This window comes from Camelus ferus, chromosome 17, assembly GCF_009834535.1.
Source record: "Camelus ferus isolate YT-003-E chromosome 17, BCGSAC_Cfer_1.0, whole genome shotgun sequence".
In the NCBI taxonomy this organism is placed as follows: Eukaryota; Metazoa; Chordata; class Mammalia; order Artiodactyla; family Camelidae; genus Camelus; species Camelus ferus.
The window spans coordinates 43,483,615-43,496,656 of NC_045712.1; the positions used below are offsets into that span (position 1 = coordinate 43,483,615).

The following is a 13,042-nucleotide window of genomic DNA, read 5'->3' on the forward strand; positions in this document are numbered from 1 at the left end:
CCGTGTGTGGTGTGGGTAAGAGGCTGGCTCTGGAGTCAGATAACCTGAGTCTGAATCCTGGCATTCTTGGTTGCTTGCTCGAGCAGAAGTCCTTCACCTCTCTGAGCCTCTGTTTCCTCGTTTATAAGAGAGAAATAGTCCTAGTACTTATCTTGGAAGAGAAAGAGAAAAGCAGCCCCTGACCACCAGGACCTGGCCTGGCACTCAGAGCTCAGCTGTGCTGTTCTGTCATGAACATACAGAACGTCACAGAACATCAGCATCAGATGAGGCCACACCATGAGCCTGATGGGTCAAGACCAAAGTAAGACCTCCTTATAATCATGTCCAAAACCAGACAAGAGCAAAGATGGTCCAAATCACAGGTGTGGCTACGTAATTCCTTTCTGGCTCCTGTGATTCACAGCCCCCACTTCATTCCCTCCGCCTCCTAGATAAGAATGACCAAGATGCCTAATCAGAGACTTCCCGTTATTCCCAATAGTGTCTTGAACTCTTCCTCCAATCACCTAGCACCACCCAGATCTTACAACAGGTTCATTAAACACCCTCTTACTTAGATGCCTGGATCCCAAAGGTGTGCCTTCTCCCTTGTTGCCATGAATCCATCAACCCAACGTGTTCTTGAACTCTAGACGTGTTCCTGGTGGTCTTTGTTGGGACCTCACACTTCACATGCTCACCCTCTGGCCCCCTTTAACCTGCTTTCTTTTTCATAGCCCCCATCACCACCTGGTATGTTCCATTCTTCTGTTTTCTTTTTCCTCCTGCTGGGAAGTTCTATGACGGCAGGAACATTGTTTTATGTAGACCATACCTGGAAGCCTAGAACAGTTCTGTCACTTGGTGGATACTCAAGAAATACCAGTTGGAGGAATGAATGAATGCAGACCCCAGCTTTTGCTGCCTGGGAAATCCATGGCAGCCACTAGCATTATCACCACGTTACAAACAAGTCTGATATTAAGGTGGCCATCATGGATAAGCATCCAAAGCCAGATTGCTACAGAGAAAGCCATTAGTGGAGACAGTGATCTCCATGAGCCACAGTTGTTTTTTAATTTTTTCCTGTGGGGATTTAGCCTGTTTCCTTTAATTTCATGGCTGTTGACCCAGCCTGTAAGCATCATCCCAGTACATTCATCTGCCTGTGAACTACTCCCACAAGCAGAATGAAGCTCCGAGTGCATCAAGCTAATTATCTGGTGAAATGAGGTCTTACATTGACCGCTAAGTCAAGCAACTTTGTTTTTTGCCCAAACTCAGAATTTGAGAACGTTGGCTGGTTGCCTGAGTGTTCTGAATGAACCATTGGATGACTCTCCCTTTGAAGCATTTCATTTTTTGTGTTAGCTGAGTGTCCTCATCCTTTCCTCACTTGCTTTTTGTTTCTGTCTTTTGGACCTGAGCCCAAGTTTTCCCCATGTGCAACGTGCTGGGCACTGTCAATGTTGGGCACTTTGGAACTGCAACAGAGCAGTGTTCTTTATTGATCTCTGATGTTTTTCACTGAGTTGTCTAAGCAGGAGAGAGATTGACTTGAGGCCCAGGTGGGTCCCATATGCTGAACACGTTGAGCACGTGCCTCATAAAGCATCAGGACAGTCATACCAGTTCTCAAGGATGTGGAATGAGATCATTTATCCCTTAGGATCATTTTTTTTTGGGGACGGTCGTCTGAGGTTGCATTTTCTCAACAAGGTCCTGGAACCAATCTGTAGAGCTGGCCCATCTCTTGAGCAATAGAGTCTGTCACTTGTGTTAAGGGACTTACTTGTCAGCAATTCTTGGGATGGAGACAGTCAGCACTTTCAGATTGCATGGAGAGGTTTGCTTCAGGACGTAGAAAAACTGCAAGGAATACAATTAGTGTGGACAAGTTAACTGCCTCTGGGAAGTCATTTAGCACCTCTGCATGGATTTAAATGTCATCATGTGTGTTTTATTGTCCTTAAAGGCAGTGAAGTATGTGTGCGTGTGTGTGTGTGCACTGAGAGAGAGGAAAAACTGCAGAGTAGCTATAATTTTTCAGTCTAAATACATAACTTGTTTATTGGCGTTAACTGTAATGGACATTTAGCACCTCTTTTTCTGATTTCAAAGAAACCTCACTTTTTGTTTTCTTAAAATTAAAAAAAAGCTTTTTTTTCGTGGTGGTCTGGCTCCTTTTTTTTTTTTTAGTGTTTTTATTTTTTATTCATTTATTTATTTAACATTTTTTATTGATTTATCATCATTTTACAATGTTGTGTCAAATTCCAGTGTTCAGCACAATTTTTCAGTCATTCATGGACATATACACACTCATTGTCACATTTTTTTCTCTGTGAGTTATCATAACATTTTGTGTATATTTCCCTGTGCTATACAGTGTAATCTTGTTTATCTATTCTACAATTTTGAAATCTCAGTCTATCCCTTCCCACCCTCCACCCCCCTGGTAACCACAAGTCTGTATTCTTTGTCTGTGAGTCTATTTCTGTCCTGTATTTATGCTTTGTTTGTTTGTTTTTGTTTTTGTTTTTTAGATTCCACATATGAGCGATCTCATATGGTATTTTTCTTTCTCTTTCTGGCTTACTTCACTTAGAATGACATTCTCCAGGAGCATCCATGTTGCTGCAAATGGCATTATGTTGTTGGGTTTTATGGCTGAATAGTATTCCATTGTATAAATATACCACATCTTCTTTATCCAGTCATCCGTTGATGGACATTTAGGCTGTTTCCTTGTCTTGGCTATTGTAAATATTGCTACTATGGACATTGGGGTGCAGGTGTCATCCTGAAGTAGGATTCCTTCTGGATATAAGCCCAGGAGTGGGATTCCTGGGTCATACGGTTAATCTATTCCTAGTCTTTTGAGGAATCTCCATACTGTTTTCCATAGTGGCTGCACAAAACTGCATTCCCACCAGCAGTGTAGGAGGGTTCCCCTTTCTCCACAGCCTCTCCAGCATTTGTCATTTGTGGATTTTTGAATGATGGCCATTCTGACTGGTGTGAGGTGATACCTCATTGTAGTTTTGATTTGCATTCTCTGATAATTAGTGATATTGAGCATTTTTTCATGTGCTTATTGATCATTTGTATGTCTTCCTTGGAGAATTACTTGTTCAGATCTTTTGCCCATCTTTGGATTGGGTTGTCTCTGGTGGTTTCTTATTAAGTCGTATGAGCTGCTTATATATTCTGGAGATTAAGCCTTTGTTGGTTTCATTTGCAAAGATTTTCTCCCATTCTGTAGGTTGTCTTTTTGCTTCACTTATGGTTTCCTTTGCTGTGCAGAAGCTTGTAAGTTTCATTAGGTCCCATTTGTTTATTCTTGCTTTTACTTCTTCTATGAGAAAATTTTTGAGATGTGTGTCAGATAATGTTTTGCCTTTATTTTCCTCTAGGAGGTTTATTGTATCTTGTTTTATGTTTAAGTCTTTGATCTATCTTGAGTTGATTTTTGTATATGGTGTAAGGGAGTGTTCTAGCTTCATTGTTTTACATGCTGCTGTCCAGTTTTCCCAAAACCATTTGCTGAAGAGACTTGTCTTTATTCCATTGTATATTCTTGCCTCCTTTGTCGAAGATTAGTTGACCAAAAGTTTGTGGGTTCATTTCTGGGCTCTCTATTCTGTTCCATTGGTCTATATGTCTGTTTTTGTACCAATACCATGCTGTCTTGATGACTGTAGCTTGATAGTATTGTCTGAAGTCTGGGAGAGTTATTCCTCCAGCCTCTTTCTTTCTCTTCAGTAATGCTTTGGCAATTCTAGGTCTTTGATGGTTCCATATTAATTTTTATTATGATTTGTTCTAGTTCTGTGAAATATGTCCTGGGTAATTTGATAGGAATTGCATTAAATCTGTAGATTGCCTTGGGCAGTGTGACCATTTTAACAATATTGATTCTTCCAATCCAAGAGCATGGGGATGTCTTTTCACTTTTTAAAGTCTTCTTTAATTTCCCTCATCAACGGTTTATAGTTTTCTGTGTATAATTCTTTCACCTCTTTGGTTAGGTTTATTCCTAGGTATTTTATTACTTTGGGTGCTATTTTAAAGGGGATTGTTTCTTTATTTTCTTTTTCTGTTGATTCGTTGTTAGTGTAAAGAAATGCACTGATTTTTGAACGTTAATTTTGTAACCTGCTACCTTGCTGAATTCTTCGATCAGCTCTAGAAGTTTCTGTGTGGACTTTTTAGGGTTTTCTATATATAGTAACATGTCATCAGCATATAGTGACACTTTCACCTCTTCTTTTCCAATTTGGATCCCTTTTATTTCTCTCTCTTGTCTGATTGCTGTGGCTAGGACTTCCAACACTATGTTGAATAGGAGTGGTGATAGTGGGCATCCTTGTCTTGTCCCAGATTTTAGTGGGAAGCTTTTGAGTTTTTCACCATTGAGTACTATGCTGGCTGTAGGTTTGTCATATATAGCTTTTATTATGTTGCAATATGTCCCCTCTGTACCCACTTTGGTGAGAGTTTTTATCATAAATGGGCATTGAATTTTATCAAATGCTTTTTCTGCATCGATTGAGATGATCATGTGGTTTTTGTCCTTTCTCTTGTTGATGTGATGTATTACATTGATTGATTTGCGTATGTTGAACCACCCTTGTGTCCCTGGGATGAACCCCACTTGGTCATGATGTATAATCTTTTTGTCATCTCTACACTTGATGACACGGTAATTACATTGCAGACTTGGCTGGTCCTCTGAGAGTTAATGTTAGTAAGTATCACCATGGTGACTACTGTCCATCAATTAATGTTCTTCAGGTGCCTTTAATTTAGTGTTCCACACTTGGTGTGAGCTTTGTATTATAAAAGTAGCTGTGTCTTCCCTTAATGGATGGCGACTGTCTGTATTATGACCTGTCTTTGCTAAACTTAGGGGAGTAATTATGTTAAAACTAACTTTTGGTGACATGGCTGATTGTAACTGAGGCTGCTAGAGACTTTCAGAATGTGCTCAGAGCACTTAATGGATCTAGCAAGCTTATCATGTGGTTTTAATCAACAGAAATATTTATATCTGATAATTGGGCCCAAGAGTAAAATTTTAGGCCCATATAGCTGAGCTGTTTCTTCTGATCACACTTCCTGATAAGATACTTCTCTTCCCTTAGGGTTATTTAGGCTCCTGAGATCTTGCAGAAGAAATTTTAATTATGAGAATCTCCAGCTTGCAGAAGTATGAGTGTTAATTGCTTCTTCTGCCAGCGTGTGCTCCCTTGGCTGATTGGAAGGTGCGGTGTGGTGTTGACTGGGCCCTGGGAGGAGGGGAGTAAGCAAATAGGAGCCGGGGAGGTGATGATGACCGGCACAGCCCACACAGAACGAGAAGCGGACAGGCCAGGTGACAGCCGAGATACTACATCTGGCAAAGAAAGCTTAGTGTGAGTGGGGCAGGGGAAGAGACTGAAGGGAAGGCAGAAACGAGTGAGGTCCTTTGAGAACATTTGTCCTGGAATAAGGAAGAGAAGGGACAGGTTCCTGCTCTGGAAACAAGGGTGAAAGGAATGAGATGGGTAGGTTGGCACTGTAGCTCTGGAGAGCTTGAGGCCCGTGGCATCCGGGAGAGATGGTGGTGGGGTGTTGTGGGGACGGGTCACAGTTTGATCAAGGACAAAGGCAGTGCCCTCTTTCTGGCCTCTCGTTGGTTCTAAGAAGAAACAGACTTTTCTTGATATTTAACTGCTGCATGTGACTACGACAGGACCGTGGCTGCTGTCCCAAAGGATGGCAAGGACAGTCTGGAAGGTTAAAAAATAGCCAAACACACTCCATGACCATTCTCCCTTTAAAGTAAACCTGTCCAATCATTATTACTGCAGTGTAGTCAGTTTATAATGTGTGACAATTATGCTGGTGTACAGCATAATATTTCAGTCATACATGTACATACATATATTCCTCTTCATATTCTTTTTGATTATAGGTTACTATAAGATATTGGATATAGTTCTCTGCGCTGTACAGAAGAAACTGTTGTTTAATCTATTTTTTATATAGTAGTATCTGCAAATCTCAAACTCCCAATTTATCTCTTCCTACCCCCTTCCCCCCTGTAACCATGTTTGTTTTCTGTCTGTGAGTCTGTTTCTATTTTGTAAATAAGTTCATTTGTGCCTTTTTTCATTTTATTCATCTTAATTCCAGGTTCCTTTTCTACTTCTACTTTTTTTTTTTAATGGAGGTACTGGGGAATCAACCAGGGCCCATGCATGCTAAGCACGTGCTCTGCCACTGAGCTGTTTCCCTCCCATCTATTTTGACGTACAAGAGCAACTCAGTGATCCTTGCTCTATTAGCTAGTGGTTCTGTGATGCATAATTCTCCCGAATCAGCGTGACTTCTCTTCCACCAGTTCCAATGTCCATCTCCTTTCCCCTTAGCTTTCCCGACAGAGGGGTCCACGCCCCTTCATGGACGGTCCAAGTATTCATGAATGCATTTATACATCAGTCACATTAGTTAACAAGTTAATAACAACCATGAAGCGTATCTTGTTAAGATACGCTTAATAAAATCAAGAAATGTGGATTTCAGCAAATCCACATGAAATCCCTACAGAAAAAATACAGTGATGCCAGTCGTTAGGTCATTGGCCGATGTCGATCATGTTGACAGGAAGACAGCTCAATAAGAGACAGAACTCATCTGGAGAACCTTGGGATGCATTCCACCAGGAAGCATCAGTTTTGACTTTAGCTTTCTATCAGTGGGAGTGGCTCTCAGCACCCATTTTAGCAGTTTCCAGGAAAATAAAGAGTGTTCGTAGAGTCAGTGAACCTGTATATGTCCAGGTTTGACTGCATAGTTAGCAGTTTCAGGAAATTTCTTAAAGTCTTCAAAATTCTAGATCCTGCGTCATCTTGATAATTGGGGTTTTCTTCCTTCTCTTAGTTTCTTTCGAAATAGTCACCTAAGACAGTGGATGTCTGATAAGTTACTGTCTGCAACAAGGGCTACCTAAGAGTATGATTCATACTTATCGAATTTGTTGAGTACCTTCTACAGTTGTGACTTCATTGTCCCCAAAGAGTCCTGAGGTTCAGGTCACTTGGTGAATAACAGCAGTCTCCCCTGTCCTCCTAACTCTGGTGTTCAAGTGTGTTGTCACCTTTCTAAGAGAATGATTCTCTGAGCCACGTCAGGGTCTAAGATGATGTTTCTGGAAATCCTTTATTTTCAAAATGCCCTGAATCTGAGAAAGCAACTCGGTAAATCTCTTGAACAAGTGTCTGAGGTCTAAGGTCTAGCTGTCTAAATGCTGTAACATGAGACCCCCTGGTTCTAGTTCCTTCAGACGTCCTGCCTGTTAGGGGCTCTGTCGGGGTGTGGAGAGGAAGGGTGGACGGAAAAAAGGAAGAGCGGAGAGGGAGGGACGGATTGCTATAGAGGCGAATATAGACATATCTATATAGATATATATAGAAAGAATATATATATAGTGTGTACACATATATAGATAGTATATATAGAGAGTATATAGACAGTATATATACAGAGGTGTACATTATACAGTATATATATACAGTGTGTACTTTATAAAGTATATATATAGAGAATATGTACATATATATAGACAATACATATATAGAGAGAGTATATATATGTAGAGAGAGTGTGTACATACATAGAGAGTATAAATATATAGAGTATATATAGAGAGAATATAAGAGTGTGTATGTGTATGTAGACAGTATATATATAGAGAGAGAATGAATATAGAGAGAGGAGAGTGTATAATATATATAGAGAGAATATAGAGAGTATATATATGTGTGTATATATATATATACACAGAGAATATATATAGAGGGAGTGTGTGTGTGTGTGTGTGTGTGTGTGTGTATAGAGAGAGAGAGAGGGGAAAAGATAGTATAAATCCCTCCTTAAACTAATTTCTAGTGCACTATTTTGGGCAGTAATACTCCACTTTTCCATATTTAGGCAGATTCTTAAAATCCCTTTCAGTCAGCTGGGTGGGATACACAGAATCGGAGGAAAGGACGATTTGTCTGAGATCTTCCACGGGCTGCTCCGCTGGGCCCACGATGCCTGCTTGAGGCGGTAAATTTCCCCTCTAGGAAACACCTCTGATATTTTGAACTTCTTAGGTCTCAGGGACCACTGGAGGCCCATGAATAGTTAATGCTGACCACAGCAATAGTCATTCTGTTTGTTATAACTTTGGCTTTACTGGGTAGGGCCTTGACCTTTGGAATTTTGCCAAATTCCATTTGTGGGCGTATAATCATGCACATAAAATTCCTACATTGGCACTATCCAACAGAACTTTCTGTGATGCTGAAAAGGTCCCATATCTGTACTGCCCAGTAGGTAGCCACCAGCTGTGTGAGCACTCGAAATGTACCTTGGAGGTCTGCAGAACTGAACTTTAAATTGTGTTTAAAAATAAATAGTCACATGTGGCTGTGGATACTGTACTAGACAACACAGCCTTTATCCCATGTTTTATTTTTTATATCACTTATCACTCCCTGACTTTTTATAACACTTAACACACATCCCAGGGACACATTCACCTGAATATTATTTATTAATAGAAAGAAGGCTTCACAAGAGCATAGACTTTATCCATTTCATCCTCTGCTGTATTCCAGGTACCTAGAACAGTGCCTGGCACATGTGGGCATCTAATTAATATTTGTTGAATAAATGTGAGATGTTAAGTAGAAAAAACCAACCTGGCATGCTTTGTAAACACCAAAGGCATGTCAGTGACCTGTCCTGTGACGGGTCCCAGGGAAAACCGTCCCCAGTGATTTTTTTCTGTCATTTTTGTTTTACAGTATCTTTTGCTGTTGAAATGTAGATTGATTTTAGGCATTGGCGTTTCGTTGTAAATTGGTTTCTAAGATCATTTCAGGCCTCACAGCCAATTGGAAAGGAAACCTTGGAGGGAAAAGGCCAGAGGAACCTTGCAGGACCAAGTGAGAAATCAAGTAAGAAGTCGTCAAAAACAAGCCTTACCTGCATTGATTAGTCTTAGAGTAGCCACTTGCCGTTTGGTTTGTTCACTGCTGTCCTCTTCTGTTCAAAGATGCTAATTGCAAGGTCACATTTAAATGGCTGTGCTCTTGAGGGAGAGGAGGTTGCTAATGGCTCAGGAAGAGTCCTCTTGAAGCTTTGAAACCGTCCAGATGTGATCTGGATGCTGATGTAAATAATAGGGATTGCCTGGATTCAGGGCAGGGTGCTTTGGTGTGGCAGGAAGAAAGAATGATGGATGCAGATGGATCAAGAGTCATTACAGTGCCTTGGAAATTAATCTCTAACACCCTCTTGACTAGAGGGCAATTGAAAATGAGCCCCAGAACAGTGAGTTTAGATAGACCTGCGGACAGAGAGATGGAGATGTGGGCTGAGGGCAAGGTCAGATATGGGCACTGGGGCTGTGGGTGGGCCCTTCACCTATCAGGGCTCATGGCTCAGGAAGGTGAAGGGAGGAAGGAAATCTTTTTCCTCTGTCCTCTTAGATTCTGTCACTGGGCCCTGGAAATTAACCTGACGAAAGACATGAACAAGAGGAAAACAGAAATCATTTACGTGTGTAGTGTGCATACACGTGGGAGAAGCTCGGATGAGTGACGGAAAGGGCTTATATAGCATCTTAACAAAAACAGTAGTTTTAGAGAAGTGACAAAGGAAAAGGGTTTATTTAGGCTTCTAGGGGCTGCAGGACTGTGGAGGGTAAATGCTGGTGGAACCTAGTGGAGAGTGAGTTGCTTCTGTAGGCTTATCATGTAAATTCCTCTCAGTGTGTCTCTGGGTTGGCCAGTCCCTGGGGATTTAGAGCGTTCCACCTTTCCTGGTACAAAGAGGGGCCCTTATTATGGGCGATTTTATGTCCTGCTTTTAGGTAGAAAGGGTCAGAAAATGCTTCCTGTCTGCTGTTTCTCAAGTGTCTTCAGCTCAAAATAATAATTATGTCAAAGTGGCATAAACTGTGGACGCATGTTGTGATCTCTTCCAAAAGATTTCTGAGGCAGGGATGTCCAAGTAGGAGATTTATAGTGGGATCTTTGCCTTGATGGGCACCCGGTGCCTGGTCAGCTGAGTTCTGAGGTTCATGGCTCTGTTCAAATCATACCTGGTGTGTGGTGTTCATTTCTGGGCATCCTTTATTTAAAGAGGCATTAATGAAGTAGGGATTATCTAGAACTTTACTGTGTAGAAGAATCACCCGGGGTCTCATAGAAATGCAGATTCTGGTTCAGCAGACCTGGGGCAGCCTGAGAGCTCTAACAAGCTCCCAGCTGATGCCAATGCTGCTGATTCAGGAGCTGCACTTAGCATAGGGAGGAGTGAGAGAGGGGTGGCAGGTCAGGAGACCAGGTCCTATAGGGGTCAGGTTGAGGATGCTCGGATGTGAGCTTAGAAACGCAGCATCAGTACCACTTGGGAGTCTGTTAGAGAAGCCAGAGGCAACCTGGGGGGTCCTGGTACTGGTTTCCCTTCTTTGGAAGGAGTGTGTCCTTCCCAGAAGGCAGATTTTGAAAACAGAGGAGGGGGCGGAATTTTGAATGGACATGGGGCGAACCTCCTCACAAGTTAAGCTGACTGTACGTGGGCTGGAGTGCCGCGTGATGTCCACATGACAGCATAGGACCTTTTCCATCTTGAGATTTCAGTCGGAGGTGAACAGTAGTCTTGGGGGAGGATGTTTTAGACAAGTTTTCCGTTTGGGTGGAGAATTTGATGGTTTCAGAAGTTCCCCAGATTTTAGGAGGAAGAGTTATTCCATTGAGGATGTCACTCATTCAAATTCAAGGATTCAGATAAGAACTGTCCTGAGGCCAAGAATATGAGGTGCCTGTTGGAAAACAAAACAAAACAAAAACAAAAGCAAAACTCACACTGACAGAGAATTAGATGTAATTCATTAAGCTGCTCCTGTGGGTGAAATTAATGGGAAGTCTCAAGTCACACTGACATCTCGGGAAAATGTCAGAGGCTAGGGATGGAAGAATTAAAAACATTGAGCATTCTCACTTTCTGGAAGGGACACACAACTCTGCAGATCCTAACCGCCCGTCGGGCTCTGCAACATACAGGGATGAAGCTGAGACTCAAAGGAAAACGCTATGGAGGTGAGAAACAGCATGCAGTTATTTTAGAAAGGGAATCAGAGAATTAAAACAAAACAGATTTGGCATTTGAAAGTGTCTCCATCAGCATCTGAACATTAAACATAATACATTTTCAGAATTTACTCATTTTTAAATTTTATTATTTTTAAAAATTTTAGCCTTAATTTATTTCAGAAAAATTTCTAAAGACCAAACGTCCACCTTGTTTAATCGTCTTCCATCCCAGTGGAGTCAGGTTTTAGAGTTGGGGGCTTCTGTGAGGAAGGGGATGTTTGTTCCCTCGCATGGGAGTACAGACTTTATTTTGGTGTATTCAGTCAGCCACATGCTTTTCATGCTGATCATTTGGTTGAGCCTATTTACAAATATTTGCGAGGGGCATATTTTTTTCAGCAGTCACCCAGCAAATGTGATTCATGTAGACGGTCCATCTGGAAACTTAAGGCAGCATGCAATTTTTTTTTCTTTCCCTTCCAAACTAAATTTTCTAGTGTGAATTATTCTAATAATTACCTCCCTTGTCTCCTCTCAGGCTGTGTCTGTCTCGATGCACAGACTGGAGCAGAAGTGCATTTTCGTTCTGCATCTAGGGTTTTCCATTTGGTTAGGTTCATTATGGAGACGTGGATTAGACTGCCCAGTGGTGACTGGGGCTCAGTAATAAAGACGCTGTCTGCTTACAGAGATGTACGCTCTCTGGCAGAAACCAGAGAGTGCGCCCAACCAGAGCAGGTTGGGCGCACTTACCCATGTCTGGGGAGCCCAGGGAGTGGCTGCCCGCCCTGCGTTTCTGGGTGTCGCTGTGCCGGTGGGTCTGATGGGACACAGGGAGCACCAGAGCCCTCCCCGTGGCCCTCCCTGCCCTCCCAGTGCTGGGAGGAGCTTTGGGAACCTTGATGGGGGTTCCAGTAGAAATGTGAGTGTGTGCACCTGCAGACAAGTTGAAAATTTCTCCGTCAGCCCTGGTGGCTCCAGTGAGTCTCACTTGGATGAGATCACCCAGGTAGCACTCAAATTTGCCACCCAGCTCACTTGCACCTGAGTAATCAGCTTCTACCATGAGATGTGGGGCAAGTAAGAGTGGCGGAGGGGTGGAGCCTTGACGGCAGAGATGGATGAGGGCCAGGCCTGGTTTGGACGAGGCGATCCTGAAAGGGGAGAAGGGGGGGATCAAGTCTGACTTTCTGGACTGGTTTTTGCCTGAAGTCAGTCCTGCTCTTCTCAAGTGAGCTGTTTTGGAGGCTAAAATAATACGGTTTACTTAACAAACACTTCTGTCGTGCTTCTTCGGTGCCAGGCACTATTTATAACACCTTACAAATATTAATTCATTTAATCCTCATCGCCGTCCTGTAAGGCCTCTCACATCCCCACTTGACAAGTGAGGTGATGGAGACACGGTTACGTAGTGAATGGTATGTAGTGAATGGCGAGCCGGAGTCTGAGTCCTGACATGTGGGCTTTAGAGTCCATGCTTGTAGCTGGTGTATGACGCTGAATCATCCAGCAAAGGGTTCTTTCTGTTGTAGGTGAGGAGGCCTCATCCAGAGCCCCCCAATAAGGTCCAGAAGCAGGTGGACCAGAGGTTGTTGTTACAAAAAGGGCTTTTGCTGTAAATCCCTCAGGCTGAGCAGGGCCGGGGAGTGGTCCCTCCTGGTGGAGGGTGGCTGTGTCGCTGGGTGCACTGCTGTGTGGCCGAGTCCCCAAGAACACCTGTTGGCTGACAGGCTTCAAGATAGACAGCAGTAAGGGCTGGAACTGGCTTTGTTTCTTTGGTTTTTGTTTATTTGTTTTAAGGAGAAAATAAAGATTTGACAACTTGCCTGAAAAAAAAAACAACCATTATTTACTCTTAGATTTAACAGTATGTTTTAAATAAAACTGCATGAATTCCTTCCACCCGCTGCCCTGAGCTTTAC

The 13,042-nt window shown here is 42.4% G+C and overlaps 1 protein-coding gene across 1 annotated transcript in view; it reads left to right on the forward strand.

Annotated features, from left to right (window-relative positions):
• Positions 1-13,042, forward strand: part of DCLK3 (doublecortin like kinase 3) — a 49,313-nt gene that overhangs the window by 26,952 nt on the left and 9,319 nt on the right.